This window comes from Crassostrea angulata, chromosome 5, assembly GCF_025612915.1.
Source record: "Crassostrea angulata isolate pt1a10 chromosome 5, ASM2561291v2, whole genome shotgun sequence".
NCBI classification, from domain to species: domain Eukaryota; kingdom Metazoa; phylum Mollusca; class Bivalvia; order Ostreida; family Ostreidae; genus Magallana; species Magallana angulata.
Window position 1 is genome coordinate 58,499,928 of NC_069115.1, and position 12,766 is coordinate 58,512,693.

The following is a 12,766-nucleotide window of genomic DNA, read 5'->3' on the forward strand; positions in this document are numbered from 1 at the left end:
CTGTATGACTGTGTATGCTTGTGTGCATGTGCAGAAAATCTACACTTTCCCCTTTTCCTTTGATTTAAATCTGCATACCAGACACAATTTGAACTCAATTTCAACTGACAAGTAGTTTAAATTTGTCCCAATGTCTCAACATGTTTTCTGGATAACTTGGAGAATTTACTGCAATTCATTTAATCAAAACCTGACCCGGAGTTTCCTCTCTCCCGGTAATTTAACTCTGGTTAGGGGAGACTGTGTAATTTGGACAGTTTACTACCAACAAAATCATGGAACTTTTAGATTTTGAGGTCTCACACCATTAAATAACTGGAATTAATAACACACAATGTGGCTATTTGCTGCATTAACCGCTTCTGTCTCCATATTACTGGTAAATGGATGGCAGGTACCAAGTCTAGCTCATTATAAATCAGACATATTAGTCTATGTCTGTGTGCAGTGCTCCCCCCCCCCAGATTATGTCATGGAATATCCCATGGGACCATTCTCAAAGACTTAATACATTAATAACAGTAATTATCTAGGGACCCTCTTACAACAGGTCACTCAAGAGGGCAGTTGTTTCTTCCCAAACTAATCTATCAGGAGATCATCTGATTCAATATAGCACCATTTCTAGATACTAAGATAGCCCATTGAGCTGTCAGTCATAATTCTGCTAACAAAAACGCAAGTAAATCGATTGGCCCTTTGACACTGTAAATCTTATTCCTTCTCCTTTATATATGGACCCAGACTCCATATAACGGTTCAAAAAATTTGGCCAATTTCCATCAATGACCCACAAAATCAATCTCTTAATCCCAGTGTATATTCCAGAAACAGAATTGGTTAGATTTTGAGGGTTGCCAAGATACTCCCAACTTCTTATTTCCCATCATGAGTACTGTAACAAATGTACCCAATTTACAGTCAATATTTATGAGAGCTACTAACTTCCTCAGTCCCAATATATAGATTAACCTCGTGAAGAAATCATCGATTTGCTCTAAATAATATAAATCTTTTGGCTTTCTCATAAAATTGATGTTACACAAAGTAATCTATCCTTGTTATAACGAATTTCAGATTTTTTAAGTTGTACAACTATATATGCTTTTATCCTGTGTTTTATTAAATATATATGAGCAACCAATCTATATTTTATGAATATATCAAATTAATAAGGGCTTTCAGTGACACCTATTAGTTCTAAGCCAGAGATTTATACAATGATTATCTACCAGTTAACCCACACTAAACCTAGATTTGATCATGTTTAACGTGTAGGGTTACCCATCATGCAAAACCCTGGGCCACATAACTGTTACAGAGAAACAAACATCTCATTCATCATATGGTGTGGTATTGTATTGAATTTGAGTTACTGCATTATATTTGTGCAGCTTTAACTAAAGTTTAACTAAAATCAATTTTAGCACATGCAGTACGGTAATCCAAGTGGTCTGGGTAGTTACAAATCTCTACCATCTATAACCTCTTTCAGTAGAAAGATCTGAAAACTGTATTTATACAGATCTAAACTCAGTGTCTACAGATCCGGAACTGTGTCTAAAGATCTCAAATTGTGTCTACAGATCTGGAATCTGGAATTATGTCTACAGATCTGGAATCTGGAATTGTGTCAACAGATCTGAGGATTTTCTGAATCTCTAGCTATAACGACACGGAGCTATTGCACACAAGGACACTCGACAATACAATCTAAGATAGTAGAGCTACAAACTACAACACTGACACAAAGTTTTGTTGTCTTTATTGACTGATGAAAGAGAGAAACTGCACAGTAAAATCCAGTATAAAAAAAAGTACATAATACTTGTTACAAACATTGTAGCATCACTACAATATAGCACAATCATTCATTGAATTTAGTCAAATCAAAAGTTTATTCGTTTGGTAATGTAAAAATTTTTCCTGATAACATGGAAAAGCAGGGCCGCTCCTCACCAGCCAATAAAGAGGATATTGGAGACCTACAATTGTTGACCAACGGCTGCTTTAAGCTTCAAGGGTGACAAATTGAGCCAGAACTACTGGGCATATCATTGAGATGTTGGGTGAAGGATATTCTGTAAAATTATACCACCCAGCAGGTTTCATTTTTCTCCCATTGTGAGGGATATCTTTATGCTTTACTCTGGGTTGTACAATGATCAAAGATTTTTTTCAGGGTGTATAAATTGGTGTATTTTACACATGTATCAGTCAAGGTCAACAAATGTAGGTTGGCCCACTAGTTGTTTGGTCTACAAATTTGTTTTGAAAATATATTGAACATTTGAAATAAAATCAACCATTGTTACAAGTGTCAACAACATTTAAAAACAAAAAACAAAATAAAAAAATTCGTATTTTTGCATCTAAAGTGTTGGTCTGGTGCAAATGTAAAATTATGACATACATGCATACATATGATGTAAAATACTTTTCAAAGTATAGAAATAATGAATTACTTTTTAATGTGGGACTAAGTATCTTTAGGAATTTGTACAAAATAAAACTGACAGAAAATATGCATGAACACTATTTCTAAATGGTGGACTTCTTAAGTAGCAATGGAGGACTTTCATAACTCATTAATACTCGTTTAAAACCAGGTCATATGACTAGCTTGGCATAAAGCTATTGGGTACACCTGCAAGTTCATTGAAAATGGTGGCTCAAAAAAGCAAGGAAAATCCTAACAAGTCTAAAATTTTCAAAATATTTGGTAAACTTTAAACAAAATTTCCTGAAAGTAAGAGAGAGAGAAAGAAAAACAAGTTAAGTACTATGAACTGTTAGTACGCGAGCGAGCCGGTCAGCGGTGAGCTCGGTCTGAGCGCACTCACGCTGTGGGCTCCTGGAGGGAGGCACCGGTACCTGCTTCTGCTCCGTTCCTGTTTTTCTTGTTTTTCCTGGATTTTTTGTTGGCTTTTCTGGCTTTGTTTCTTTCTCTTCGGGCGGCTTTCTTTGCTGCTTTGTCACCTAGAGAAAGAAAAAAATGCTGCATGAAAATCTTAGTTCATCATATTAATAATTTTACTACTAATAATTTTTATCTATTAACCTCCTGTCATCATTCTCATTAGGGTGAATTCTTAACATCAGCAGTCCCAAGAGCAAGAAGAGAAGATGTGATATATTTGTGTGAAACCTTAGTTGCTCACAGCAAAATTTATAGATTTCTTTCACAACATATCAGTGCTAGTTACTTTCTAAATATTTTATGAGAGAACAAAAAACAATCTCGCCTCAGTAGAAATTACTCAACATTAGCTGCCCTGAGTGCGAGATTTCCCTTTATGTGTGTTAGTCATGGCCGTCTTTGATAGCGGAGACCTGCACAATGACTCATTTCATCGAAAAGAGTAGACATTTCATCTAAGGATATGTTGTAGCAGAGTAGATATGGCAGGCACTAGGCAGTGCATTGATTCAGCGAGTGCTTCGTTAACATTGTCTACTTAAACCTCTCTGATTATAGGGATCTTGAAGTTGTTGTATCTCATCATTAACCACATCAACCACATTCTATTTGATCCCAAACAGATTCAAAGAAGGGGGGGGGGATATATATTTTCTATTTCAAAAGAGAAAGAATCTGGGAATTTAGCTATCTTTTTCAAAATATAAGAAAATCCAAGATTTAATGATTTTGAAAATCTGTATAAATGCATTCAATTATCATCAAATCTACTTGTAAATGACTCTACTGAATGTTCATTTACCATATCAAAATATCCATCAATATTAGATCACCCATTTCAATTGTAATTAAAGTTCCTCTGCAGTGCAATTTTGGCACATCTATAATTCATGAATGAAAAGACCTTAGGTAAATCTGCAATTCCTAATAATACCAGACTATAGCAATCAATGCTCGAAATTTCCTGTTTTAGCCCTAGGTGCAGGTAAAAAAAACCCTTCAATTTTAACCAAATCAATTAAAATCTGACTTAGTCGAACCCACAGATATTCGATCAGTCTGTCTTTGTGGAGTGCAGTTAGTTTACAATATTGATTTACAGGATTCATCTTCATAGAGCACAATTCCATAGCAAGACCATGTTCATAAAAACTGAAACTTAATAACTAGCTGCACTAATGTAGCGTTCTCCCAATTTTTGTTTCTCTAGAAAGCATCAGATTCAGATTCATTTATTTCAATCTCAAAACCACTTTTCAATGGTCTGATAAAGAAAACTTGGAGAGAACAACATTATTGCAGCTTCTAAACTACATTCATAAAAAGCAGTGGGCCCTATAGAAGTTCTCTTGGAGATCAATAAGATCGGGTGTCTCTCAGCCCAATGTGTGCACCCCTCGTAAACAATGTTTCTTGGCTGTTTTGGTTGTCAGGGACTTGTGCAGAAATGTCTGAGTAATTCAATGTCCCGTATTTTATCAGATTTTGCATGTCAGCGAAACCTTATAATTCAGGTAATAATTTAAACAGATTTAACAGTCCCGTCCAGAAGATTCTGCATTAAAGTGAGGAACACTCTCCCTAGACTGCCTTAACTTAGGACAGCATATGTCTATAAAAAAAACTCTGTCCCAAGATATCTTGGATTCATATTTTGCTTAATTGCATGATGTTTATAAATACCTCAGGGTTCAAACAATGTTCATTCAAAAGTATGAAAAATTTCCCAGATTTCTCAGTTGAAACCCCCCTGTTACCTTATTAGGTTTCAATACAATGCTAAAAAATGTGATGTCTACGGGGATTTTGTATTGCAGCAAGCCCGGATGTTAATGTTGTAAAATTGCCAAATGAATTCCGAGTGTGTTCCGAATTAAGAAAAGATGTTAACATTTCCCATTATAAATCTCAAGGAATCTTTTTTCGTTCCTGTGAATTTTTCCGGGTGAAAAATGATAATGTGTCAATGAAATTATCTTGGAAATTATCCCTTTCAACTATTTCAATTGTACTTCTTTCACAGGCATGTGTATTTTCATTAAAAATTGTTCAAATGATCTGCATAAATATCTTGGGACAGACTATAGTAACTAAATGCGCCTATTCTACAGACACATCCATAAACATTTCAGTTTGCTTTGTTCAATATAACTCAGCACATATTTGTGTGAATTTTTATTTCAGCAAAATATTCATTTTGTTGGCGGCACTACTGACCCTGATGATAGACCACAGAGAACAATGACATTGACCTGAACTCCTTAAAAGCATTGCTTATATCAAATGATGTTGTTTTATCTTTGTAGGTCCCTTTGGGAGTAAGTCTCATGTACCACCACAGCATCTGATGCCCATTAAAACCCATATGGACCTCTTAAATGGCAACGCAGAGTGTGTTCTAATGCCATGCTATATAATGCTATTTTTCCTCAACCTCATTTGTAACCTGTTTACAGCAATACTAATTGATGTTTCACCCCTTATAATAATCTATCAAAGCATTTATCTAACTGACTGCAAGTAATGTTAGAGAGAGAGAGAAGGAGAGAGAGAGAGAAAGAGAGAGGAGACACCTACCCTTGTTCTTGCACCTCCTCTTCTCCATGGTGATTGTCTTCTCACACTTGGTCTCGTCCCCACCTTCCTTCAGCTGCATCACCTTCGTCATGCGGTTTGTCGCCTGGTTACACTCAGAGCTGACCACATCATATTTGCATTCTAAAAGGAGGTTCAAGTGTGAAAAGTTGTTATCTTTATTTTCCGTGCTATCAAGTGAGACAAAGGAATTTTGGGGAAAAAAATATTGTTTCAGTGCATCCCTTTTTAGAATTTACATTGAACTCCAAAAAGCACCATATAACTTGAATGATATTTCTACAAGTAATACTGTAATCGTACTATATATGACGTTTATAATATTTGGCAGATAAAAAGTTTTTGAACAAGTTGGCGTAAATTTGAATGAGGATTTTCCTGAATGTGACTATTCTTAAACATATATGCATGGCATTTAGCGATGCCGCATTCTGCCAAAAGCGCTAAATAGAATACACAGCCAAATGTAGTACATTTACTATATATATATATATACATGAAATACTGCCATCATCACATTTCCTACCGACTATGATTTTCTTTATGCTCCATTACCGTACAACTAGTGTCGTACCTTTGTTTCTGCATCGCTTCGTCTTTGTGACGGTGGCAGTGCAGTTGGAGGGGCCAGACTTGAGCTGCAGGGTGAAGGTCATAACCCCCTTGATACATTCTGGCTTTCCCAGGCTCCTGTCCCTCTTGTAGATACATCTATCAGCTGTAGGCAAAATAAAGTTCTTGCATTAAAGCTTATTATCTTATTCCCAGAACATTCTAGACTTTAAAATTGTATGAAATTAAGACAGGTCCAATTTTTGCTCTCTTGACATTTATTAAATTACAGTTTTGAGAGATTCTTTAACTGCATGGTACATAAAAAATGTATTTTGAATTGGTTGCATTATGGAAAATTCAAAATTTAGATCAATGAAAATTTTTTATTTATTTCAGTAAAATCATATACTTTTATCAATAGTACTTGGATGAGTTGGACCTTTGCTGACCCCCAATGACCTAGATACCTACCCTTGTTTCCCTTGTTCTTCCTCTTACGCCCAGCCTCTGTGATGGAGGCGGCCAGCAACAAAACGACTAACACCAACAAGATCTTGCTCTGCATTCTGTAAGAGAGACCCAGTAAATTCAGACAGCGTCTCATAATACACTAACAAAATATATTGTACTAATGTACACCACAAAACAGGTAGTACTAATCTACACTGACAAAACAGGTAGTACTAATCTACACTAACAAGTAACAAAACATGTTGTACTAATCTTCTACTTTGCCAGAAATTTATTAATAAGTGTTCTGAAAATAGTTCAACAAGACAATGTATTCAATCGGTTATAACATTTTCCATGTCAAGTGTAACAGTTCACAAAACTCTCTCACCAGAGTGAGTCTCTCTCTCTCTCTCTCTCTCTCTCTCTCTCTCTCTCTCTCTCTCTCTCTCTCTCTCTCCAGCTTCAAGAGCAAAACGAAGATGCCGACATGTTAATTTGTTAAATAAATTGTCCACTTCTCCTGGTGACCTCTGTTGACGACATCCATTGTCCTCTGTTTAAATGTGATTGCATGAGCAGTTTATTTTCATTCTGGTATAATGTTTCACATTATTACACAGGTTCATTGTATCAACTTTCCATTTTTATCTAATATCCCATCACGACCTGACAATAAAATACACACATATTTACCCTAAAATTATCTGTAGTATTAATTTTCAATACATTTAAGACCTTGTTCACTCAGTCTAGGTTTCAAACTATTTTTGTTCATTAGCAGGAAAAAGGAAGTTTTGTGTTGAAAGATCGAACTACATGTACACTGTCTCTCGAACATAATCAATGAAATTAATCTTCTGATCACGTTGTGCACAAGTTCAATATATGGATTAATTCCGAATTACGCAACATTTAAATCTCACCATTGTCAGGTGGGCTATGATTCACTGAATGAAATTTTAAAAGAAAACCTCTTATCAGTGCAACACCCTGTTATGTTTAGAAACGCATGGTGCACAAGTGTACATAATACAGCAGAAAAACCGGTCTATTCTAGCTATCCTCCTCGAGGGCCAAATCTTACAGCACACTGTACATGATAGATAGACAATGACAGGCTTTATTGTCATTTAATATTCAGCATATAAGTCAGAGGCTCAACTCTCTAACCTTTGTTTGACTCAAATCCACTGTGATCCTTGGGCCACGAAGTACAATGTAGTAAATACAGTACCAGGCCCCCCTCACCCCGGTCACTTGTCTATGCCTCTGGTCAATATCTAGGTCAATATGTAATGTAGATATCCCCACACTTCATTAAATCTAAAGAATTAAACTTTAATTGAAACTTGAATCTTATAGCTGACACCAGACTTATGTAGGTCAACATAAATATTTTGGCAATGACTTTGGCATTATTCATTGTATGGTACCAGAGTTGTTTTGGCACAGTATGGGTTGTGTGTACATAGATGATTTGGTCTGGCTTTTGTGAAGTTGTTGACAAGTAACTTTTAAGAGAATTTGCCTATAACTTTAAATTTGTAGTCATTTGTCAGGAGTTAAAGACAGACATCCAAAAAATGCCATGAAAAATAGAATTTTTTTTTACTTTTCGTAATGTACATGTATACTTTTCAGGAGCAAAATATTATTTTTTTTCAAGTGAAATATATATTTACACTGGAATCAATCACAATGGCATCTTAAGGTGGCTCACTACACCTTGAAATATTTTCTCAAATCAGCAGCAAATTACTTGATTATGATAGATATCATAATGGATAAGAAGTATTAAGGTCAAAAAGGCAAAAAAATGTGCAATTTTGGATGAAAAATTACATTTTCAAAAATTTAATTCAGTAAACATTAACAAAAGCTTTAAGCGGATTCAAACTCATGATCTGAGGTTTAGAATCCCAATACTTTAACCACTGAGCTTATATATACATATATACAACTGACGATAATATACAACCCAATCAAACGATATGAACAGTTCGACAAAACATTTCAATCGCCATCTTGTAACTTAGTGTCTTAAAAAGTATAAGTCTGAGTGTAGTGAGGTACCTTAATGCAAGGCTTGATCAGCAAGCACTGTCATTTTTCAGAAAAAGGTTCTTGCTTATTTTTCTAGAGATTCACTAAAGCTAACTCCCTCCTTCATCCCCCTCCCCAAGTTTAACATTTTTGTCAAGTGACTCAAGTGAGTGTTATTCATTAGTCAGTACGTGTTTTTCTTGTTTTGAGATGTTTAAACCTGTTTACATCATTATTTTGAACTTGACCAGTAAATGGACAGAGGGCATTAATTCATGTTTGATATCCTTCTTTAACACCAGCTGATCACAAAAGACAATTCAATTAATCAGCAGCAGTACTGAGGCCATTGACACTGTAGACACAGCACTCACAAACTTGTGATTTCAAATTGATGAATACTCAATCTCAGGTCAACATTGTGTATACATAAACCAAATAGTGTCCTTATAGGTCATCTATTCATCTCTAGGTCATAACTGATTACAAATCCTTATTTCTTCTCATAAACAACTCCATATCTCTAGTGGGTATAAGACTTTATCCGACATGACATCCAATATACAACGCTTCTTACTGTTTAATATTACATGTAGCATGACCTAGCCATTTTTATGCAGGTCTCACTTCAATGACTATTCTTTATTTAATCCCTGATCTCATTCAGGAATGTAGCACTAGATGTTGGGATATTGGGAAGTAATTGCAAAATTTGGCAGACATGAATGGGTCATTATATTTCATAAAGCCATATACTACACAGAGAGTATTTTAAAAATTCCAATGATTGAGCTCCTCAATGAGAGAGCTGCTCGGTCATGGAACGATTCCATCCAAATTATTTCTAGAGACATACTGGCCAAGGAACAATTCTCAGCAAGGAAGATTCATTTTTCGCCACCAAATAGTTTTGTGTGTTAAATTGTGACTATTCGTTGCAATGGCAAGAATGGTCCTTGGCAAGAATCGGTTCTGCAAGGCTTGGAGTACTGTAGTTCTGAGACTATTGTCTTTCAGAGATTTACCATAAAGGTCTGGTCTAGAATGCACAGAATACTTCAGAATAGGCAGTCTGGGGAAGACTTGGGTCAATATTTGGATTACAGAGGCAGCTAGACCAACAAGCCATAATAAGTGAGGGTGTTTTTACATTTCTACCAGTGAAGTCCCCAAGAGAGGTGATTTTCATGAATAATTCAGGAAATTCCACAGATAGTGGTATTAGCTCTCACAAGCTCATCTATTGTATCTAGCCTAATTGATCCAAAAGATATATTGAGAGAGAGAGAGAGAGAGAGAGAGAGAGAGAGAGAGAGAGAGGCGCACTTTACATCTTCAGCAAACATGCAGTATTAAGATATAATACCAAGTAAATTGCTTAATGATCGACTACTGAAAGGGGTAGCAGGATTTGAAATTTGGGCCTATTTCTACTTGTTCTATATAATTTTCTCTTTGACATTGTATTTGGTAATTAATGTTAAATTCGGGTGTATAACAGGCACTGATATATAGTCATAAAGCAACTGAATAAAAAACTGTTTTAACCAGGGTCATCGTTTTGTATAATGAATAATGAGACCGAACAACTATTCTTAAATTATATAAAACATCTCTCTGAGTGTCTCTCTCTCTCTCTCTCTCTCTCTCTCTCTCTCTCTCTCTCTCTCTCTCTGCAAACAAATAATACATTGTATTCTTTGTATTTTGAACGACACTCCGTAAAATGGTTGATACACAAAATCGCACGTACCTGCCTGTGGGTGTTTATAGGACAGATGTTAGTCTGGTTTGAGCCGGTTGATCGGCTGGTTTGATCTGGTTCTGAAGTAGGTGCTTTATCCCTCACTGCAAAATAGTTCTGATAGCGGCGTTTGTGGTCCAAGTTATATTTAAGCATTCATCTGATATTGACAGGTCACACTATTAGCCTCAACCAATCAGATTACAACTTTACACACATAGCTCCTCCTTCAAACCAATAATAATAGATCGCACGATATTTCTTCTTGATGAAAATTTTATATACACTGTAAATGTCGTTGTCAAGGGGACAATTTTTACGCGTCATAGAAAATTATTTAGAATTTGAGATTTTTTAAAATTAACTTCGGAAGTTTGCGCATGACAATTAACAAAATAAAATGTGTTGATACATTCCTGATTGAACCCCCCCCCCCCCCCCAAAAAAAAAGGACTACAATTAGGACCTATACAATCGCGTGGAAATAAATATTTGTATAAGAATCAATGAAAATAAAACATTTTTGAAATAAGACAGAAGTATTTAGATATTTTATAGAGATTTTCTTATTTTTTACGAAAATAGCAATGTTACAAATTTAAAAATAAATCATTTTTTAAAATGATTTTGTTAATTATTTCAGCTGGGTTTTAATGAATATACATTTATGCATGGGATAAGAAACAAATTAGAAAGAATATAAGAATATATTAAAGAATATCGTTGATCGGCCTAATTAAATTGAAAAGGCGATACAAAAATTTAGACATTGATCTCTCTCATTCTCTCTGTCTGTCTGTCTGTCTGTCTGTCTGTCTGTCTGTCTGTCTGTCTGTCTCTCTCTCTCTCTCTCTCTCTCTCTCTCTCTCTCTCTCTCTCTCTCTCTCTCTCTCTCTCTCTCTCTCTCATTGAGGCCACAACCATCCGACAAACCAAAACTATAAAGAAACTTAAAAAGTTTTCATAATGATAATATGGAAAGGTTTAAACGGCCAAATAAAAATTGAGTTGTTCAATGAAATGGCATAGCATTAATGACAACTGTAGGTTAATTCATTTTCTTCATATCAAAGAAAAGTTTAATTTAGCTTTAGCTAGAAATATTTTATTCATGATAGTTATAAGACTTTACCATCCAAAGTCAGTTAAAGTGCCCCAAAACCAGTTTTCGTTGTCACAAGCGATTTTTGAAAACAAAATTCTCCATCTTTAATTGTTAAGGGGATTAAATTTAATATCTAGGTATGACTGACTTATGAATTAAGATATTACGATGTATTAATCCCATTTACTGTACTAAAATAAAGAATTTATAAGCCAAATTTGATCAAAACCAAATGTCACAAACGAGAGTGGTCGTATTTAGGTACAAAAAAATAATCTAAAAGCACCAATATAGGAAGCAAAGTGATGAATATTATAATGATCAGGGGATAGACTTTACATTTTTTGTCTATAAATTTCTCCCTGTTGGCCGAAGAAAAAAATACAATCCAAAATTTGAGTGTCCCATTTAATGCTGTGAATTACGTTACAATTTTCTTGCATCAATAATGAAATTGTAATAGGCGTTTACCGTGATGTTAAATGGATAAAACTGATCACAAAGTTACAAAGATATGAAAAAAATTATGACTCACTAACAAAAGATACCATTTTTGAAAAAAGAATAACAAATTTCGAAAAATTTCCATATTTACATTAAATTGTGAATTACGTTACGCAATCTTGCAAACAGTTCCTGAATGCTACAAACTTCAACTATCCAGACTGATGTACACACCGATGCCTATCATTGTTACTACATACACAATGCTTCTAACTGCCACAGTTTTATTTCGTATTCTGATTAAAAGTCAAGACTGTGAACTACGTTGCAGTGAATTACGTTATGACCGATTTACTTTATATTGTAAAATAATCCTAAAGGGGGGCAAAATCACCATGAATCTTTATTTATTGACACCGCTTAACATACACGCACTTGTAGAAAGAAAGTTTACATGCGGTAACCATTTTGACTACTACAGTTGTGTACGCAATCGTCAGAAGTGTGATTATGCTTATTTGTGACTGACGAAAACTTTTTGGTTTTTAATGATGTTATTGGAATTTTATATTGAGAATGAAGAATAAAGGTTAAACTTTGATATCATAAATATGAAACATTGATTCGTTTGGTGTTTAAATGAGGTATAAGTCTATATTAGAGTGTAACGTAATTTACAACAGTGTAACGTAATTCACGAACAAACATAACTACTGTTTTAATTTAATATAATGACTAGAATGAAATATGCAAAGCTTTAAAAGAAATCCTGGGAACAAAAAAGACCAAAGGTTAGAGAAAACTATCGCAAAAAAGAGGTTATTATGCTGTTATTTCACGGGGGGGGAGAGGGGGGGGGGGGGTTGTGAGTTGTAATAGCCGTGCAGATCATGTTTCTGGGACGCAA

At 34.9% G+C, this 12,766-nt stretch overlaps 1 pseudogene; it reads right to left on the reverse strand.

The window, feature by feature from the left end:
* Positions 1-1,748: 1,748 nt before the first annotated feature.
* LOC128182780 (uncharacterized) lies at positions 1,749-10,479 on the reverse strand (annotated as a pseudogene).
* Positions 10,480-12,766: the final 2,287 nt, after the last annotated feature.